Genomic DNA, 22,957 nt, shown 5'->3' on the forward strand with positions numbered 1-22,957 from the left:
CTAAGGAGCCTTGGTGAGTTGCTGCAGTGCATCTTGTGGATGGTACACGCTGCTGCCACTGTGCGTCGGTGGTGGAGGGAGTGAATGTTGAAGGTGTTGGATGGGGTGCCAATCAAGCGGCTGCTTTGTCCTGGATGGTGTTGAGCTTCTTGAGTATTGTAGGAGCTGCACCCATCCAGGCATTACTCTTCTGATTTGTGCCTTATGGATGGTGGACAGGCATTGGAGAGATAGGAGGTGAGTTACTCGCCACAGAATTCCCAGCCTCTGACCTGCTCTTGTAGCCACAGCAATTATGTGGCTACTCCAGTTCAGTTTCTGGTCAATGATGACACCCAAGATGTTGACAGTGGGAGATTCAGTGATGGTTATGTCATTGAATGTCAAGGGGAGATGGTTAGATTATCTCTTGTTTGAAATGGTCATTGCCTGGCACTTGTGTGATGTTGTAACTTGCCTCTTATCAGCGCAAACCTGGATGTTGTCCAGGTCTTGCTGCATATGGACTTGGGCTGCTTCAGTATTTGTGGAGTCGTGAATGGTGCTAAACAATGTGCCATCATCAGCGAACATCTCCACTTCTGATGGAGGGAAAGTCATTGATGAAGCAGCTGAAGACAGTTGGGCCTAGGGGACTACCCTGAGGAACTCCTACAGTAATGTCCTGGGGCTGAGATAATTGACCTCCAACAACCACAACCATCTTCCTTTGCACTTGGTATGACTCCAGCCAGCAGGGAGTTTTCCCCCTGATTCCCATTGGCACCAATTTTGCTTGGGCTCCTTCATGCCAGACTCAGTCAAATACTGCCTTGATGTCAAGGGCAGTCACTCTCACCTCTGGAGTTCAGCTCTTTTGTCCATGTTTGGACCAAAGCTGTAATGAGGTCAGGAGCTGAGTGGCCCTGGTGGAACCCAAACTAAGCGTCACTGAGCAGGTTATTTATTTATTTTTTATTTTAGAGATACAGCACTGAAACAGGCCCTTTGGCCCAGCGAGTCTGTGCCGACCAACAACCACCCATTTATACTAGCCCTGCAGTAATCCCATATTCCCTACCACCTACCTACACTAGGGGTAATTTACAATGGCCAATTTACCTATTAACCTGCAAGTCTTTGGCTGTGGGAGGAAACCGGAGCACCCGGCGAAAACCCACGCGGTCACAGGGAGAACTTGCAAACTCCACACAGGCAGTACCCAGAATCGAATCCGGGTCCCTGGAGCTGTGAGGCTGCGGTGCTAACCACTGGGCCACTGTGTCGCCCCTAAGCTAAGCAAGTGCTGCTTGATAACACTGTTGACGACCCCTTCTATCACTTTGCTGATGATCGGGAGTAGAATGATAGGGCGGTAATTGGCCAGGTTGGATTTTCCCTGCTTTTTATGCGCAGGACATACCTGGACAATTTTCCATATTGCTGGGTAGATGCCAATATTTTAGCTGTACTGGAACAGCTTGGCGTGAGGCGCAGCTATTTCTGGAGCACAAGTCTTCAGTACTGTTGTCGGACTGTTGTCAGAGCCCCTAGCCTTTACAGTATCTGGTGCCTTTAGCTGTTTCTTGATATCACGTGGAGTGAATCTGATTGGCTGAAGACTGGCATCTGTGATGCTGGGGACCTCAGGAGGAGGCCGAGATGAATCATCCACTCAGCACTTCTGGCTGAAGAAGAATGCAAATGCTTCAGCCTTGTCTTCTGCACTGATGTACTGGGCTCCCCCATTGTTGAAGATGGGGATGTTTGTGGAGCCTCCTCCTGTCAGTTGTTTAATTGTCCACCACCATTCATGACTGGATGTGGTAGGACTGCAGAACTTAAATCTTATCCGTTGGTTGTGGGATTGCTTATCTCTGTCTATGGCATGCTGCCTACACTGTTTGGCATGCAAGTAGTCCTGTGTTGTAGTTTCACGAGGCTGACACTTCATTTTTAGGAATTCCTGGTGCTGCTCCTGGCATGCCATCCTGTGCTCTTCATTGAACTTGGGTTGGTCTCCCGACTTGATGGTTATGGTAGAGTGGGGGATATGCCGGGCCATGAGTTACTGATTGTGGTTGAATACAATTCTGCTGCTGCTAATGACCTACAGTGCCTCATGGATTCCCAGTTTTGAGTTGCTGGATCTGTTCGAAACCTATCCCATATAACACATTGGTAGTGCCACACAACACAATGGTGGGTACCTTCAGTGTGAAAACGGGACTTTGTCCCCAGAAAGACTGTGCGATGGTCACTCCTACCAATACTGTCATGGATAGATGCATCTGCGACAGGTAGATTGGTGAGGATGAGATCAAGTAGATTTTTCCCTCTTGTTGGCTCCCATACCACCTGCCGCAGCCCCTGTCTAGCAGCTATGTCCATTTGGACTCAACCAGCTTGGTCAGTACTGGTGCTACCGAGCCACTCTTGGTGATGGACATTGAAGTCCCCCACCCAGAGTACATTTTGTGCCTTTGCGACCCTCAGTGCTTCTTGCAATTGGTGTTCAACATGGAGAAGTGCTGATTCATCAGCTAAGGGGAGGCGGTAGGTGGTAATCAGGGGCGGCACAGTGGCGCAGTGGTTAGCACCGCAGCTTCACAGCTCCAGGGACCCGGGTTTGATTCTGGGTACTGCCTGTGCGGAGTTTGCAAGTTCTCCCTGTGACCGCGTGGGTTTTCGCCGGGTGCTCCGGTTTCCTCCCACAGCCAAAGACTTGCAGGTGATAGGTAAATTGGCCGTTGTAAATTGCCTCTCGTGTAGGTAGGTGGTAGGGAATATGGGATTACTGTAGGGTTAGTATAAATGGGTGGTTGTTGGTCGGCACAGACTCGGTGGGCCGAAGGGCCTGTTTCAGTGCTGTAACTCTAAATAAAAAATAAATAAAATAAAATAAAATCAGCAGGAGGTTTCCTTGCCCATGGTTGACCTGATGCCATGAGACTTCATGTGGTCCGGAGTCAATGTTGAGGACTCCCAGGGCAACTCCCTCCTTACTATATACCACTGTGCCACCACCTCTGGTGGGTCTGTCCTGCCGGTGGGACTGGACATACCCAGGGACGGTGATGGTGGTGTCTGGAACATTGTCTTTTTTTAAATTCATTCATGGGATGTGGGCATCGCTGGCTAGGCCAGCATTTATTTTCATCCCTATTTGCCCTTGAGAAGGTGGTGGTGAGCTGCCTTCTTGAACTGCTGCAGTCCGTGTGGGGTATGTACACCTATAGTGCTGTTAGGAAGGGATTTCCAGGATTTTGGCCCAATGACAATGAAGGAACGGCAATATAGTTCCAAATCAGGATGGTGTGTGGCTTGGAGGGGAACTTGCAGGTGGTGGTGTTCCCATGCATTTGCTGCCCTTGTCCTTCTAGGTGGTAGAGGTCACAGGTTTAGAAGGTGCTGTCTAAGGAGCCTTGGTGCGTTGCTGCAGTGGATCTTGTAGATGGTACACACTGCTGCCATTGTGCTTTGGTGGTGGAGGGAGTGAATGTTGAAGGTGGTGGATGGGGTGCTAATCAAACAGGCTGTTTTGTCCTGGATGATGCTGAGCTTCTTGAGTGTTGTTGGAGTTGCACCCATCCAGGCAAGTGGAGAATATTCCATCACTCTCCTGACGTGCCTTATAGATGGTGGACAGGCTTTGGGAAGTCAGGAGGTGAGTTACACGCCGCCGGATTCCTAGCTTCTGACCTGCTCTTGTAGCCACAGTATTTATATGGCTACTCCAGTTCAGTTTCTGGTCAATGGTAACCCCCAGGATGTCAATAGTGGGGGATTCAGCGATCGTCCGCAAGGTATGATTCGGTGAGTATGATTATGTCAGGTTGTTGCTTGACTAGACTGTGGGACAGCTCTCCCAATTTTGGCATAAGCATCCCAGATCTTAGTAAGGAGGACTTTGCAGGGTCAACAGGACTGGGTTTGCCATTGTCATTTCCGGTGCCTCGGTCATGCCGGCTGGTCCATCCAGTTTCATTCCTTTTCTTAAACTTTGTAGTGGTTTGATACAACTGAGTGGCTTGCTCAGCCACTTCAGAGGGCATTTAAGAGTCAATCACATTTCTGTGGGTCTGGAGTCACATGTAGGCCAGACCAGATAAGGACAGCAAATTTCCTTCCTTAAAGGGCGTTAGTGAACCAGATAGATTTTTACAACAATCAACAATGGTTTCATGATCACCACTTGACTAGCTTTTTTAATTCCAGATTTATTAATTAAATTTAAAATTCCACCATCTGCCGTGGTGGGATTCGAACCCATGTCTCCAGAGCATTAGCCTGGGACTCTGGGTTACTAGTCTAGTGACATTACCACTACACCACTGCTTCCCCCCATGGATTGAATTAATTGAATTGAATTAATTCAATTTACTAACCTTCGATTAGCTTACCCTCAAGCAGCTAAGAGTGACTTAACTCATTCTTGCCAAAGCACCAAGGAAGAAGCCTGACCACATGTCGTGTGCCAAAAAACTTTTTAATGATTATAAGTCATTCCTGGGCACTTGATTGCTTAATAGACATGCAGGAAGGTTACCTCGCAGTTGAGCAGCAAATCGTTGATGGACAGAATTACTTAATAACAACGACGTATTAATATAGTGCCTTTGATTTAATAAAATGTCCCAAGGCACTTCACAGGAACATTATAAAACAAAATATGGTGCTGAGCCACATAGGAAGATATTAGGTCAGATGATCAATAGCTTGGTCAAAGAAGTAGATTTTAATGAGTGTCTTAAAGGAGGAAAGTGAGGTACAGAGGCGGAGAGGTGTAGGAAGGGTATTCCAGAGCCTAGGGAACTGAAGGTGGAGCCAATAAAATCAGGGATGCTCAAGCGACCAGAATTAGATGACTGCAGATTTCTCTGAAGGTTGTGGGACTGGAAGAGATTACAGAGATAGGGAAGAGTGATACCATGGAGAGATTTGAACTCAAGAATGTGTTACAAACATTTCACAGGCAATTCCGTGTTTCACTGTAAACTTGCATTAATGGATACTGAGCATTAACCACAACAACAAGCTGGTGAGCTACCTTAAGAATAGTTCCTTAGTTGGCTAACAAGTTAACAGCTTTGCATAGCTAGGCTATTAAAAAGCTCAAATTAACCAGCATTCTCCTGAGCAGTATGGTTGAGTCAGTCTCCTTTCTTCTCTGGGGTGCTGTTGTTAGTTTCTGGTTTATCAAGTGGATGAGCCCCTTTCAGCAGTGGGGTTATCCAATCCACTTGGATCTTCATTTCTGACTGAAGATACCTTACACATGAGTGATGATAACGATTTACGATCTTTACTTTATTCTCACTTTACTCTGATCTTGGGCGCTTACTGAGTGATAAAGACATGTTACTTTTGCCTGCAATTGGTGATGCAGCCTCACAAGCTAACTTGGTGTTTTACTCCTTGTCCAAAGACGCTGTACCAGTAAAAGCACCTTCCTGCATCTGCTAGGTAAAGATTCTTACACAAGAAAGAAAACTTAAATGATAGAAGGACGCTACTTCTACAGAAACAAAGAGAAAGCATCTTGCTCTATCTGGAAAAGGTTACCATAGGTTGTTGACTACTGTTACTATTGACCACGAATCGTCTAACACTGATCAACCTGAGGGGTCCAGAACCTTCTATTTTTATAACTCAATTTTAAAGGGGGTTGGCTTCCTACATAGACCGAATCAATGACAATGGCAATGTTGTCAGTTGATGTTTCAGCCCTCTACATACACCCCCAACCAATCAAATCTGATAAATGTGGAGATCTGTGGCTGTCATTGAGTCACTAGAAGATGGCTGTACCTTCGGCAAAACAGACTTTGTGGGCTTGATTTTACCAGCCTCCAGGGATGGGCTGGGAGGCAAGGGGACATAAAATGGCAAGGGAAGGCGTGGGTGAAGTGTCCATCGCCTTCCCGACACCATGGAATTTTACCAGGGGCGGGGGAGGTCAAGGATGGCTTTCCTGCCCAGAGGCCAATTAAGGGCCTTAGGTTCTTTATTCTTTCATGGGATGTGGTTGTCGCTGGCAAGGCTAGCATTTGTTTCCCATCCCTAATTCCCCTCGGCAACTGAATGGCTTGCTAGGCCATTTCAGAGGGCAGTTAAGAGCCAACCACATTGCTATGGGTCTGGAGTCACATGTTGGCCAGACCAGGTAAGGATGGCAGCTTTCCTTCCCGAAAGGATATTAGTGAACCAGATGGGTTTTTACGACAATCGATAATGGTTTCATGGCATCATTACTGAGACTAGCATTCAGTTCCAGATTTTTTAAAATTAATTAATTGAATTTTAAGTTCCACCAGTTGCCATGGTGGGATTTGAACCCATGTCCCCCAGAGTATTAGCCTGGGCTTCTGGATTACTAGTTCAGTGACATTACCACTACGCCACCATCACCCCTAAATTAAGGGCCAGCTAAGGACTTCTTTCCAATGCTTCTGGTATTTTAGTAGCAGTGGGGTGGGGGGATGTGGGTGCCTCCGCCACGTGGGGAGGCCATCCAGTAAAAGCTCCGCCATGTGGGCTTGAGCACCCTCTTGATCGGGCACCCTGTAGCTCATGGAGGTCCCCCCCCCACCCAGTGGCAAAGGCCATCCCCGCTGAAAGACTCCCTCTGCCCTCACTAACAACTCACCCTCCCTCCACCTCACCGGGGTCTGCCTGACTAGCTCCAGCGAATCCAGCCCCACTTACCTTAATTCCTGGGCCCCTTCCAGGGATGATTCTCCAGGCATCCTGCAGTTACAGCATTGGCCACAGCTCATGGGGCTTGATCTTGTCCCTTAAAGGTGATGGCATCCCTGACGCAAGCTTGCCTGCCGTTGATTTCGGCCAGGGGTTCAACAAGTGGCCGAGGCGGGGTCACCCACCGCTTTCCAGCCCATCACCAGGACCCCTGCGGTGAAATAAAATTCAACTCACTGTCTACAGCTATTATAATTTCCCCTCCCCCCAACCGACTACTAATTTTGCATTTCATGAAAGCCTTTTATGACACGGTTGGGAACACCTAAGAGCTTACATTTGTTCGGTGTACCTAAACTGTTGGGGTGAGGGATAATGGCTTCTTCTACTCGCAAGGGATGCATGTAGTATAAACAGAGACGTTCCTGGAACAATTAACCTAGAGGGTTTTTTGGCTTTAATTAGTTAGTCTTTAGCTTAGCAAATTTTATGGCTGAATTATCTGTGGAATTCCATGATGAAAAGCCTGGATGATAGTTTGCAAGAGTTGAGAACTTATGTTGACTATAAGTCTTTTTGCAGCATTCATTTTAAGTGCCAAACTCCATTTTGTATGGTCCGCTTTCAAGCTAAAAAATCCATTTTAGGGCTTTTGCCCCATGAACCTTAAAGGCACCCTTGGGCAATTAACAATCAATGTACTTACATTAGTCAGTCTTGAAAAGAGAAAGCAGAGTTAACATCTTAATAAGATACAATGACCCTGATATTTACTCAGGGCCATGGATTGCACTGAGGGGTAGGATTTGCGGATGGGAAACCCAGAAGTAAAGATTTACCGGATGTGCTTGAGAATTTAACTGCAGGATGTTTTTGAAATTTTTTTTTTAGGTTTCCTGCCTGACAGCCAGCCTGATCACGTGATCATGTTGGGCCTGGATGAAATATTCCTGCTTCTCCTGGCCCACAAGCAGTGCTGTGAAAGCATTTACCTTGTGGATCTGGCCCTTCTCACCTCCTTTTCCTTGCCTGGATTCCTGAGCCCTGGGAAACCAGGCAGACATTAGTTAAAAATAAAAAACCCTGGTTATAACAGAAGCTTGCAGCCTGCTTAAAGGATTTCAGTGACATGAGCGCAGATTTAAAGCCTGCCCCCACCCCACCCTCCCCCCCAATCTCCCAATTTGCCTCCACTAAAACTGGTTGGAGTCGGGTTTGAAATTTTCAGATTTTTTACTTCTCACTCATTCTTGTAGGTTAAAATTACCCCCAGGAGTTTCACGCCAAAATGCTGACCTGTCTTTCTCCAATGCTGACCAATCTGCCAGTTTATTATGAGCATGTTGTGTTTTTATTAAAAAATTGTATTGTGTTCCTTGCATTTTAGTACCTGAATTTTATAGCAGAATTAAACAATGTGATCCAGATAATGCTTTTCTATTGTTGTGTCTAAGCATAGCAATTTTTCAACCATATTTCATATCAGCAAGGCCTGCCAATCAGCTGGAGGCTATTGAAAGCACTTTTATGTTAGTTTTACCATGGTGATTGAAGTAGATATGTGAAGGTCAATGAATTTTTCAACATGTTACTGTAACATTCTCAGGATGATCACAAGTTCCATGGCCCTCAGGCCCAGTTGAGCGATACTACCAGAGAATTACTGATAAATCATAGTTCAAGGCATTGTAGGAAAGTATTGCCAAACATATGTTACAGTCTTTGAGGGATGAATGATTTAAAGTAATTAAAAGTACCCAACTATGGTTTTCAATGGAAAAAAAATCACTGAAACATAGCTCCCAAGGGTAAAGAATTACTGCTTGTTTGTGGATTTGCACATAGTACAATTTGAACAGTATACTAATAATATTCAAATTCCCCTGCATTGGATTAGGCTATAGAGTCATAGAGTTATACAGCACAGAAACAGACCCTTTGGCCCATCGTGTCCATGCCGGCGATCAAGCACCTAACTATTCTAATCCCATTTTCCAGCATTTGGCCCGTAGCCTTGTATGCTGTGGCGTTTCAAGTGCTCATCTAAATACTTCTTAAATGTTGTGAGGGTTCCTACCTCTACCACCACCTCAGGCAGTGTGTTCCAGATTCCAAACACCCTCTGGGTGAAAAAAGTTTTCCTCAAATCCCCTCTCAACCTCCTGCTCCTTACCTTAAATCTATGCCCCTTGGTTATTGACCTCTCTGCTAAGGGAAAAAGTTTCTTCCTATCTAATCTATCAATACCCCTCAATTTTTTATACATAGTCTGAGTTTGTTTGTTTGTGGCGATGTTTTAAATGGATATGATTCAGATTGGGAAACTCAGGAAGTGGCTTGATTGTTTTAATCCTGAATAGGAGTAAATGATCAATTGTTGAGAGTGAAATGCAGGGACAGTTGCTCGTTGCTGGAAATTTTGACTGAGAGGTCGTTGCAAAGACTGGTTTCTGCATGATTTCAAGTGGGTACTTCCGATAACTAGCTTGGGAAGTTACAGGACTATTTAAGTGAGCTACATTTTAATTGCAAAGACGCAAGTAAGATGAGGGAGAAACAAAATTACTTTAGTAAGCTGCATCTTGATTACATTTCGCAACAACTACAAAGTAATTTGGTTGGGAGTGAGGAGTTTAAAATTCTCCTCACCAGCTATTTTTCAACTATATGTCCTAAGCTAACGATTTTGGCTCATTATTATTTCCATTGTATTAGATTGCATTTATGCCACTGAGCTAATTTTTCTCAGTGCCCAGTGAAAGCCTGTTTTAAGGAGGAATCTTACATTTTTCTTGTCCTGGATCATTTTTCACCCCTTGCCTAGCACCGGGAAGCTTTCCACCTGACTGCCGTTACAAGGACCTTCAGGTTGCTGCTGGTGTGGGCAGCAGTATTCTTCACTTTCAGAAGCCACAGAGACCCCCAAAGGGGTTATGATGCAAGCCCTTGCAACAGCTTTCTTCAGGTGTCATTCCGCTGGGCACTCAATGGAAGTAGGAACAGCAAACTGCAGTGGGAGGTCAGGAATGCCGCTTCCCATCTTATTAGTATTGTAATACTGGGTTTGTGCCTAGTACAAGCATAGCCCCAGTGACATATCTTGAAAAAGTCCCAGGAAATCTCAGGACAACGCAGTGAGGGTGAAAACCTGAGGTGATATGCCCTCACCCAAACTAAAGCATTGATCCAAAATGAAGGTGCTTCACATCGCTGCCATAGTTGCAGTGTAAGTGTTTCCCTAGGGACAACTCAAGCCAACCAGTGTTTTCATTTGATGTTGAATAGAAAAATAATCTATGCATAAATTGATCACATTGTAAACATGATTTATTTAGAAGCTTTTACATTGTTGTTGCGTAGTTCAAGCTCTAAACTTGTTCTGGGCTCTTTTGATCATCATCTTAGGGCGGTTTCTTTCCGAATATCCTGCATTCTTCATGTATCGACCACTTCTTATTTGGCACAATGGGTCAATAAAGTGCTCCTATGCTTCAGTAGTATTGTTGTACTCCAAGCACAGAGCTTATCACGCTGAAGGCTTACACACATGAGTAAGCATCATTAAGGCCTCAGGCTTTGTGCAAAAATATTTCAAGTAACATATAATGTCATAACGTAGTAGTTGTGCTAGGTTTGCTCCATTCTTCTGACACACCGGGCTGGATTTTGTGCTGGAGGCAGGGCTCCCGGCACCGGGCCGAAAAGGCAGGGGGAACCCCACCTGTGCCTTTTCATGCTCCTGCAGAATGATCCTCTGGTCTTTTTGAATCAAAATTTCAGGAATCGCAATCTCTATCCCTTTAAAGACGGGGATCCCGCCTCCAAGAGCTTCCAACCAATCAGAGGGCTGGCAAATCAGCAGTATCGGCAGTGCCACTGGGAGAAACGGCTACTGCCAGTACTGCAGAGGCCTAGGACCCAGGTCCAGCGCTGGAACCCTGGACCAGAGGTAGGTGAGGCGGGGTCTCCAAAGCCAGTCCAGAAGGTGCTGGTGGGGGGGGGTATGGGGTGGTCATGCAGTCCAGGAGGAAGATAGTCCCAGGGGGTATTGTTACCAGTGGAGGTTCTCTGTGGGCCACAAATTGCCCATGAAGGAGGGATCCATCCCTCCAAGCCCACAGTGAGGGCGCTTCGTGTTGCAAGGCATGCTCCCCGCATGGCGGAGGCGAATCCCGCCGCTGGTAAGATCCCAGCGGCGGTAGGAAGCGGCCCTTAATTGACTGTCAGTAGGCCACTTTAAGGGCCTCAATTGGCCTGTGGGCAGGAAGCCCTATCTCTCCCCCAAGAAGATCACTTGGCAATGGGCCCTCCAACCCCCTACACCACCACCATCCGCACCCTCCCCCACCCATTGCGATACTCTATGCACCTCCACCACCCACCCCACCCCCACCGGCCTCCAATTCCACCTTGGGGCCACACAAAAGCCCAGCCACCCTGTTTGGAATGAATGCAAAGAAAGTACCCTGTATGCAAGAGTTTTTAAAGTGGCAAAAATTTAAGCTTTTTTAATCTCGTGTTTATAGTGCATTTTTAGTGAAATGTTTCTGTAAACTTTTGTCTATATTTTAACTTTTTTGTATTTTAGAACAATTTTTGGGAGGCATTTTTTTAAGATAAATTTGATTTTAAGTGCCTCAAGTACTGTATTTTGCAGTTTAGGTGCAAAATGACAGAAGTATGCTGGAGTCTAGTAGGCTGAAATACATACGTAGAGACCTTGACACACTTCTCTGGCAATGACTAAAGACAAATGCTTCAACTTAATATGGGTCAACAGGGTGCTTGTTGCAGAGCTTTGCCATCTGCAGCAAGTCACATCTACAAGAAAACTACTACATAGGGGGACAGCTATTTGCTCTACTGTTACATTTGTAGCTTGTCACTGGCTAGCATTGCAATGTCTGCAAGTGTGCCACTCACAGATATAAAAAATTGTCTGATGGGTTGCTCAGCGCAGCCTGCATTTTCATCTCACTGCACAGTATGATACAGCTGTCCAAAGTCACTGCAGTGCTGCGTTGCCCAAAGTAAAAGAGGTCAATGATAGCTGCCAAGTGCCTAACTTGAAACCATTCCTGGATGTCAGTAAGTGTCAGATTTATGTTACCGTAGTGTTACAACCTCAATGAGACCATTAACCTTAAAACACAAGATATGAACTCTCCAGATCAATTTTAAGAATTATTCGACAAGATTTCATATTTTAAGACTTTTATTATAACAACTAAATTAAAAATCACCATTAACTAAACAGTACTTTGTAAGTACCTAATAATCTAAATTATAGAGAAAGGTATTTTCTTCACTTATTAAAACAGAAGTATCAGTGTTCTGAGAGTAGGTGTTCCCTCTCCCTCGCTCTCCCTTGAGGCTGCCACTGCTGGTCATTGTCTTCCTTACAGCCTCCAAATTTCTCAAAGTCTGTAGAATTTATCCAGAATCAGAAGGTCAATAGCCATTTGTTTTTTTCAGAGTCCACCAGCCTGGCTACAGCAGAACCACCCAGGCTTTCCTTTGTTTCCAGATGTTAGCAATTGCAATTCACATTTACATTTTCAGAGTCACTCACTCATTGTTTGTGATCTGAAAGTCTAGGAGGGTGAAACCCATTGTTCTTCAGGTGTTATAACCTTGTCATCTGCTCTTCAAAAGGGTCTTTGATCTGGGTTCTTTGTTGTCCTGGTAACCAAGATTCCTATCTTGCCTTTAAGCAAAGTTGATGTGAGGTCACATGGCTTCTCTGATTCTATCTTACACTACATTAAAAATCAAAGTTTTAAACATAATCATGCTACAAAGTCCAGTGTTCATAACAGTAGTTTAATATGTGAAGCTGTTGGAAAATGTGACTATGACAATGCTTTCCACCATAAGTTGTAGCTTGAACATGTACCTGTTGAAGTATGAGTATGCATGAGATACAATGAAAGAGCTGTAAGCTTGTCTGGAGACTTCATTTGGATGAACAATACATGGTACTATACATGGTAGTGTGGGTAGTCTTCTCCTTGCCAGATTTTTCCCACCTCCTTTCTTGGATACTATACATTTCAGTGTTGAGGTTCAGTCTGCCTACCACCTTACACAGGCTTGATACACTGCCATATTGTGGGGATGTGCCTTCCTCACACTCACCTCATGAAGCAGCTCGTCCACTTCACCAAGCATCAAACAAAACCAAGGTTTGCACTGATCCTTCACAGGCCCACAGCCTTGGCTTCATGTCTGAACATTAGGCTGTTTTTGGCCTTTCATCTTTCCTCCCCTTCCTACTTTTTTTTGGTCCATCACATTTTTTGCCCCCTTCTTTTTTGCTTTCTACCTGCAGTCTTTGGAATGGCTGATAGATATAAAAAGATGAAATTTAAAAATTAAAAGATTAAAAATTGAAGCATTTAAAATATTCTCCCTTTTCCAATGTGGTGTGTTTGTTTATAATTTTCCAAGCAACTTTTAAAGGCTGCCAGGTTGTGAACCATATAGTGGGCTTCTCAATAATGGGCACACAATGCAGCAAGTGCTCGGTGCTGCAAGTACAACAAATTTATTTAAATTAACTGACCTTGCTATATGCCACAAAGTCAGTTGTTTGTCCTGCAGCGCAGGAGAGGACCAGAGATGAAAGATCGCTATCAACAGGAAAATAAAATGCAATGCGCATGCGCGAAGGGTCCTTTGCCATGGTAGCTAGCTTGGGTAGGCATTTGTATAGTGCCTGCCTCACCTATCAAAAATTACCAGCCACTACTTAGTCTATCTGTCTACAATCTATAGGATTTTAAGCCCCAAGTTTGGCAATATCTAATCACTCTTCCTGATTAACCTAGTCTTCTTCTTAATTCATCCAATGATGATCCTTTGCTTACTGAGACGTGGTTTGCAAATACTGTACAGTGCAAAAATTAATCATTGCATTGCCATTAAATCGCAGAAAATAAATCGACAGTATATTTTATTTTGATATATATAACAGCAAGCTGTACACCAGTCGTATGACATAGATTTATGTCTATAATTCCTTTTACAGCACTCCTGACCTCAACTCATCTGTTCATGAGGCAATAGAGCATCTCACAAGGGGACAGAAATGTACAAAATAAACCTTGCGATCTTTTTGCTATGGAATTACATACATAGTACCCAATCCTCATTCACATACCTTAGGAAATTAACCATAGTTGTGCATCCTCCATGTGGAGGAGTCGGGGGGGTGGGGTGGGGGGGGGGGTGGGTGGCTGGGGGTGGGGGGGAGGGGGGGTGGTTGGGGTGGTGAAGGTTTAGCCAGCATCTCTTTGGGATTGAAGTAGCTTCTAGGTGACATGCTTAGCAATAGAAGCTCTTAACTAACTGAACCCTTCTCTTGTTGGGCTTACTATGTACTGGCTACAAAAAGTTCTATTGATAATTAGAACTTAACAGCATAAGAAATAGGAACAGGAATAGGCCATTTGGCCCCTCAAGGCTGCTCTGCCAATCAGTAGGATCATGGCTGATCTGATCTTGGCCTCAGCTCCATTTTCCTGCCTGTTCCCTATAAGCCTTGACTGCTCTGTAGTTCAAAAATCTATCTGACTCAGCCTTGAATATATTCAATGACTCAACCTCCACTGTTCTCTGGGGTAGAGAATTCAAAAGATCCACAACCATCTGAAAGAAGAAAATCCTCCTCATTTCATCTTCTTTCCTTTTTCTGAAACTATGCCCCCTAGTTCTAGATCCCTCCACGAGGGAAACATCTTCTCAGCATCTACCCTATCATGGCCCCTCAGAATCTTATATTTTCCATAAGATCGCATCTCATTCTTCCAAACCCCAAAATCGCCCCACCCGCTCAACCTTTCCTCATAAGACAACCCTTTCATCCCAGGAATCAACCCAGTGAACCTTCTCTGAACTGCCTCCAATACAAGTATATCCCTTTTTAAATAAGGAGATCTAGACTGTATGTAGTACTCTAGGTGTGGTCTCACCAATGCCCTGTACAGTTGAAGCGAGACTTCCCTACTTTTATACACCATCCCCCTTGCAATAAATGGCAACATTCCATTCACTTTCCTAATTACTTGCTGTATCTGCATGCTAACTTTTTGTGTTTCATGTACAAGGACACCCAGATCCCTCTATATCGCAGCATTCTGCAGTCTCTCTCCATTTAAAATATTGTTTTTTTATTCTTCCTACCAAAGTGGATAATTTCATATTTTCCCACATTATATTCCATCTGCCAAATTATTGCAGACTCTTTAGGCTGAATTTTTGGCCACCCACAAGGTCGGGAACGGAGGTGGGGTATGGGCCAAAAATACAGGCACCAACCAGTGTGTCAGTTTCGAATCACCGTTCCCAGAACCGGGAATGTTCACCAAGGTGGGGGAGGGCAGTACAGTGATTCTGCCCACCTCCTGATTGAGGCCAATTAAAGTAGTTAAACAGCTCGTTAAGGTGAAGGTTTGAATTTTGAAGGGGGTGCATGGGTTTCACAAGCTGTCCATTCTTGACCAGCTAAATGGAGGCAGGCACACGTCCAACTGGTCTGTCACTACAACAAGACCTTCCTCCATGTGTGCGCTTGCTTTCTATGGCTCCTTCATCTTCCAGAAGTCCATGCTGCTCCTGATCTTCACTCCAACCCCAAAGTGCATGGATGGATCCTAGAAGTCAAGGGATATCCTTTTGAAGAGATAGCTACTTACCCCTTTATAAAACAGAGGCGATACTACCAGTACCATCTGCTCACTCAGATAATCATTGGGCAGGCCGTCAGGCATCTGACGATGTGCTTCCGTTGCCTGGACGGGTTGGGTGGCACCCTTGAATACCCTTGTGCATTGTGGTGGTCTGCTGCGTTTTTCAAAACATGGCCCTCCAGAAAGATGTGGGCCTTGAGGACAGTGAGGCCCTGGAAGAATACAGCTCAACAGGGGGAAGAGCAGGAGAAAGAGCTGAGAGAGTGGGAGGGAGATGACTCTGAACAGAGAGGTGCAGTGCTGCACAACAAGGTGGCAGGGCATAGCTCAGGGCATGAAGGTCTCTTGAGGATGCCATGAATGTCAGGGATCTCCTGATTCAGGAACATTTCAGCTGAGCCCCTCTGACCCACGTTGAGGGGCATGTCATGGAAGGGAGTCTGAGATATTTAGACTAACACATGCATGGAAGATGCAGCCTGAATCATCTAATCATTTACCACCAATGAAGGAAGTACATCTGTCCAGAGACTTTGACCTTACTGTGGAGGATCCGTTACCTCTTTCACCCCCTCATGCCACATTTCTCGTCAATGTCAATAAAAGGAGTCCCCGATAATAAAAGCAAAATACTGCAGACGCTGGAAATGTGAAATAAAAACAAAAAATTCTGCAAATACTCAGCAGGTCTGGCAGCATTTGTGGAGAGAGAAGCAAAGTTAACTTTTCAACTTATTAAAGGAGTCCCAGACGTCTGGCTTAAAGTGCCATCATTTATACAGTGCAAAGAGAGGAAAACAATGGAAAGAAACAGTAAGAACACATCTCAGTGGCCCACTCAGTGAGCCGCATGACCTGGTGGCCTCCTGTTGCCACCATCTGGGAAGAGAACCTCCCTCCTTTCCTTCATGGCTTCCAACATTAGATCCAGGTTGGCATCAATAAAGCGAGAGACAGCCCTGCCCTTGGTGCCAGCCCTCCAGCTGTCCTGTCTCCTGTGACATCACTTCCCGCTGGTACTATGGAATATTTTGGCACAATCAGCAGATTTTATCGTGAAGGCAACCAGCAGCCTCAGTGATGGCTGTCATGGGGAGTCTAAATCAGTCCTCCACTTCATCTGACTCACCTCCTTTCATACCTCCACTGGCTGTAATTGGACAGGGAACCCATCTCCGTATCAATTAAGGGCTCACCCCCGTGAAAATCAGGCCTTTAATCAGTTTCTCGCCAGAGATGAGTTCCTGACCAAAAAACAACCCTATCTCCATGGTGAAAATTCAGCCCTTTGTATCTCACAATTCTCACAACTTGCTTTCCCACCTATATTTGTATTGTCAGCATATTTGGCTACAATACACTCAGTTCCTTCATCCAAGTCATTAATATCGATAAAATATTTGAGGCCCCAGCAGTTATTCCTGTGGCACTCCACTAGTTACAGTTTGCCAACCTGAAAATCTCCCAACTCTCTGTTTTCTGTTAGCCAATCCTGTATCCATGCTAACACATTGCCTCCAACACTATAATCTCTTATCTTGTGCAGTAACCTTTTATGTGGCACATTATCCAATGCCTTTTGGAAATCCAAAATACGCTACATCTGCTGGTTTGCCTTTATCCATCCTGATTTTTTCAACCTCAAAGAACTTTAATAAATTTATCAAACACGATTTCCCTTTAATAAAACCATGTTGACTCTGCTTGATTGTATTATGATTTTCTAAATGTCCTGCTACTGTTTCCTAAGTAATGAATTCCACGATTTTCCTAATGGCAGATGTTACGTTAGCTGGCCTATAGCTTCCTTCTTTCTGTCTCCCTCCTTTCTTGAATAGGGGTGTTACATTTGCAGTTTTCCAATCCTCTGGGACCTTTCCAGAACCTTGGGAATTTTGGAAGATTAGAACCAATTTTTTTAAAACTTGTTTCCTGGGACGTGGGGGTCACTGGCAAGGCCAGCATTTGTTGCCCATCCCTAATTGCCTTTGAGGAGGTGGTGGTGAGTTGCCTTCCTGAACCGCTGCAGTCCATCTGGTGTAGGTACACCCACTGTGCTGTTAGGGAGGGAATTCCAGGATTTTAATCCTGCAACAGTGAAGGAACGGCAATATATTTCCAAGTCAGGATGGTGTGTGGCTTGGAGGGGAACTTGCAGTTGGTGTTGTTCCCAAGCATTTGCTGCCATTGTCCTTCTAGGTGGTAGAGGTTGTGGGATTGGAAGGTGCTGTCGAAGGAGGTATGGTGATTTGCTGCAGGCATCTTGTATATGGGTCACGCTGCTGCCACTGTGCATCAGTTGTGGAGGGAGTGAATGTTTAAGGGGGTGGATGGGTGCCGATCAAGAGGGCTGCGTTGTCCTGGATGGTGTCGAGTTTCTTAAGTGTTGTTGGAGCCGCACTCATCCAGGCAAGTGAAGAGTATTCCATCACACTCCTGACGTATGCCTTGTAGATGGTGGACAGGCTTTGGGGAGTCAGGAGGTGGTTAGTCACTGCAGAATTCCCAGTCTCTGACCTGCTCTTATAGCCACAGTATTTATGTAGCTGCTCCAGTTCAGTTTCTGGTCAATGGTAACTCCCAGGATATTGATAGTGGGAGATGGTTCGTGTAGTATAAGGCTCTGAAAGGGTTAATGTTGAGAGAGTGTAAAGAATACCTGATGTAAGAGATCACATGTGAGAGAGACTTGAAGATAGATATAACGTGGCTTTGGAGGAGTCGCACATACTGGTACATAGTTGTAATGTAATAAAGGTAAATGTTCTAATTACTCCAGACTAAGGAATCTCTTTAAGTTAGACTAACTAAGCATATTAAAGTGGTGGCGTACCAAACAAACATACAACAGTTAGATTCTGTCTTGTTGGAGATCATCATTACCTGGCACTTGTGTGGCGTGAATGCTCAGTGCCAAGCCTGAATGTTTTCTAGGTCTTGCTGCATGTGGACATGGATTGCTACAGTATCTGAGGAGTTGCAAATGGTACTGAACATCATACAATCATCAACAATCATCCTCACTTCTGACCTAATGATGGAGGGAAGGTCATTGATGAAGCAGCTGAAGATGGTTGGGCCTAGGACACTACTCTGAGGAACTCCTGCAACAGTTACTGGGACTGAGATGATTGGCATCCAACAACTACAACCATCTTCCTTTGTGCTTCGTATGACTCCAATCAGTGGAGAGTTCTCCTCAATTCCCTTTGACTTCAATTTGGCTAGGGCTCCTTGATGCCACACTCAGTCAAAAGCTGCCAAGATATCAAGGCAGTCACTCTCACCTCACCTCTTAAGTTCAGCTTTTTTGTCCATGTTTGGACCAAGGCTGTAATGAGCTCAGGAGCCAAGTGGCCTTGGCAGAACCCAAACTCAGCATCAGTGAACAGTTTGTTGCTGTTTATGTGGTGCTTGATAGCACTGTCGACGATCCCTTCCATCATTTTGCTGATGATCGAGAATAGATTGATGGGATGGTAATTGGCCAGATTGGATTTATCCTGCTTTTTGTGTACAGGACATACCTGGGCAATTTTCCACATCATTGGGTATATGCCAGTGTTGTAGCTATACTGGAACAGCTTGGCTAGGGGCATGGCTCGTTCCGAAGTTCAAATCTTCAGTACTAAAGCCAGGATATTGTTAGGACTTATAGCCTTTGCAGTATCCAGTGCCTTCAGATTCATCCACTGTCTCTGCAACCACTTCTTTTAAAAGCCCATCAGGCCCAGCCATTCTCCCTTATCAATGGAACTTGGAGGGATAGATCTGTGACAGTGGACCGGTATGCTTTCCACGCAGCTTCATATAACTGAGCAAACCTAGGCCCTCACAGGTAGAGTGGTCTTAACTCTCCATGCAGTCAGAAGGTCACTAGTGCCCTTTATTATAAGCTGGTTAAACTCCAGCTGTATATTTGTGCAAACCTTGGGGTGTCCAGCTGATGAAAGAAATGTGCAGTCGTTAACATATAATTATAAAATACATTCCATGAATACATACTAGTAGCCCACAGTAAGCTTTCATGGTGAATCTATGGATGGATATTCAAGATACCAAATGCTGTAATGGATTTAAAAACTAAAGCTTGTTGTGAACTCATCCCTGTGCTTTTAGAAACGTAAGAATATTGGGGGTAATTTTAACCTAATTGACCAAGAAGGAAAAACTGATTTTAGACCCCATCCAATATTGCTCTCTATTTACTTTATTGGAGATTAAAATTGGTCAAGGTGTAAAATCAGTGTTGCATCTGATCCTGTCAGTTTCCTGGCAGGCGGTTTAGGTTACGATTTCCCACAATGTGGTTGGCTCAGTGGTGCCGCTCTCATCTCTGAGTCAGAAGGTTTAAGCCCTACTTCATAGACTTGAGCGTATAATCTAGGCTGATGCTTCAGTATAGTACTAAGGGAGTTGTAAGTTGTCAGAGATGCCATCTTTTGACAGTGTCAGCCATGATTCCGTTGGTAGCACTCTTGTCTCTGTGTCAGAAGGCTGTAGGTTCAAGTCCCACTCTATTGACTTGAGGACAAAAATCAATTCTGACACTCAGTACTGAGGGAGTGCTGCACTGTTGCAAGTGCCACCTTTCAAATGAGACATTAAACTGAAGCCTGTCTGTCCTCTCAGGCGGATGTAAAAGATCCCATGGGACTATTTTGAAGAAGAGAAGGATAGTTATCCCTGGTGTCCTGGCCAATATTTTCCACAATCAACATCACAAAAGCAGATTATCTGGTTATTACCACATTGCTATTTGTGGGAGCTTGCTTTACGTAAATTGGCTGCATTACAACAGTGATTACATGTACTTCATTCTTCAGTACTTCAAGAGCACTTTGTACAAGTGCATTGAGACATCCTGTGGTTGTGAGACGTGCTATATAAATGCAAGTCTCTTTATGAGATCCCATCTGCCCTCTCAGGTCACTGTAAAAGATCCCACAGCACTATTCAAAGAAGAACAAGGGGAATTCTTCCAGTATCAGACTTATCCCTCAAACAACACATAAAATGGATAATCTGGTCATTTACCTCATTGCTGTTTGTGGGATCTTGCTGTGTGCTTATTGGCTGCTGTGTTTCCTACATTACAACTGTAACTACACTTCAAAGGTACTTATTTGGCTGTAAAGCACATGCTGAGATTGTGAAACATACTATATAAATGCTGGTTCTTTTTTTCTTAATGGCAGCAGCACAAGTAAACTCCCATTTAGATTTAGAAATAGTTTCTGGAGATCTAATTTAGCTAGACAGTAAACTATGTTGCATAGAATAGCAATAATAATATTGTTCAATATCTGGCACTTCAGCACTGTCAGACTTGAAATAAATTCTAATTATTTTATGGAAAAAAAAACATTAATTGCAAGGATTCCAAGGACAAAATGGGAAGTTGTACTGTTGCCACATTAAACAATTATTTTTTTTCCCTTTTCTTCAAGTATGTATGACTGTGGCATCAGACAGCTACGCAACTAAGATTCATTTACCATAAATGAGCAAAATCAAACTAAGAACTAAACTTTTCTTCATATATAATCAAAGATACCAATTGCATTTAAAAAGAAGTGAGCACAATGGTTTGTTGGTTTGGGCTGTCTTAAATTTTAACTGCACATATTTATTGTGCAATGATGAATCTCTTACCTAAATCAAATGTTGCAGTTGACAGTGATTGATAGTTTGGGTACTTTTTGAGTTTTCTGATGCGATTCTGGAGTCAGACTGAAAATGCGTTATTCAGGTCTGTGCAAGAACAGCACTGCATATAAAGTATTATAACTTTTTAAAAGAAGATTATGCGGAGGAAAACATAAGCATTGTTGTCCCAAAACTGGAGGGAAACAAGGTTTATTGTACTTTGAGAAAAATCCAAAATAAAGATATGTTACATGGGCACCAAAAATCTTCGGGTTCACTCCACCAGCAGAAATGCAGCAGAGAAATTAGCAGTGAACCTGACCCTGTCAGTATGAGGACAGAGTCATGTCACCTCATTTACATAGAGGTGGTAGGTGTCCAAGATGCAACCATCACGGAGCAGAGGCAGGAAAAGTGGTATTGTCCAGACACCAGCACCCTATCCAGTTCCACTAGTTAATGACATTTTCATGCAGTAAGCCCATCAAATACTTGTAGCAGTTTGTTGATTAGGGTTCCAGGTTTGGAGCCTCACTTCAACTATTGAGAAAACCCGCAAGCTGGATTCATCCCAGCATCCTGGTCACTTGGCCTGAAGGCACTGGAGTCAAGGAACTTCATTGTGTAGGAGCTCTCTGCCCCAGCCTCACTCCCTCCTCCTCCAAAGTTATGGGCCATGCTTCAAGCAGATGGAGGTTCCACCCACAAACAGTCTCTGAGTGGGACTCGGCCTGGGCTGCAACTCAACCTTTTCATTGCCTAGTTAATTTTCTACTCTAAGAAGCTAACTTGAAAAATAGGTTTATTCAATTAAAACATTTAATTTGGAGAGAAACAAGACTGATGAGGTCCAACATTATTCTTGAATTGGTCTACAAAAGTTTTTAATGCACCAGTAAATTTTGGTGATGCAGGAAAAGATGTGGACAGCAGAGTTTTTGATGAGCTGAAGTTTAAAGAGGATGGATGATGGGAGGCTGAGCAGGAGAGTATTGGAATAATTGTGCCTCAACGTGACAACGGCAAAGATGAAGGTTTCAGCAGCAATGGGTTGAGGTAAGGCAGAGGCACGAGATGTTGTGAAGGCGAAAGTAGGTGGTCTTTCTGATGAAGAGGATATGCAGTTGATTCTCAGCTTGGGGCTGAATTCGACACCAAGATTGTAGTCTGGTTCAACTTGAGGCATAACTAAGGTAGGGGGAATGGAATTGGTGAGTTAAGGTTCCAGAGTTTATGGCGGAGCCAAAGATGATGGTTTTTTTCATCCAAATGTTTTACTGGAGGGAATTGAGGCTCATGTAAGAGTGGAACTTGGAGAATCAGTGGCAAGACAGATGTTAAGACAGATAGTGGATAGGTAGAGCAGTGTACATGTGGAAGTATATATAGTCTAATGAGTTCAAATACTATCCTTTCACTTCTGAAACCTAGGTTCAAATCAACTCTATGCTTGTAGCTTAAAGGAGCTTTTTTCTGATAGTCATAATGGTACTTAGTGAAAGGCATTGTCAACCCAGTTCAATTAGGCATGAGCTCAGAATCACAGAATTGTTAGAGCGCAGAAGGAGATAATTCGGCCCATCATGTCTGCAATGGCTCTCCAAATAACCAATTCATTTAGCTCACAGCATGGTATTGTCCATAATTTAGTACTAATTGGCATTAAGTTGGTAGTCATACTCAAAGATGTTGTCGGATGTCTGGTGTGATTAATGTAAACTATTTGCCCTTTCCCCCAAAACGCTTAGCTTTAACATCTGACCTTCCCCCTCAAGCTGCACAAAGTTTAACCCTTCCCACCATCCCCTACACCCATGTTATTTATTTGAGCCCGTTCCCCCCAGCCCCGCACCAATAAACTTACCCCCACCCCCCTCCCCACCAGTGTCATGCCTCGTTTCCCTGGAAGGGGATCTGAAGCCGTGCGAGTGCCGGCCGCC

This window comes from Heterodontus francisci, chromosome 11 (genome assembly GCF_036365525.1).
Source record: "Heterodontus francisci isolate sHetFra1 chromosome 11, sHetFra1.hap1, whole genome shotgun sequence".
Classification (NCBI taxonomy): Eukaryota; Metazoa; Chordata; class Chondrichthyes; order Heterodontiformes; family Heterodontidae; genus Heterodontus; species Heterodontus francisci.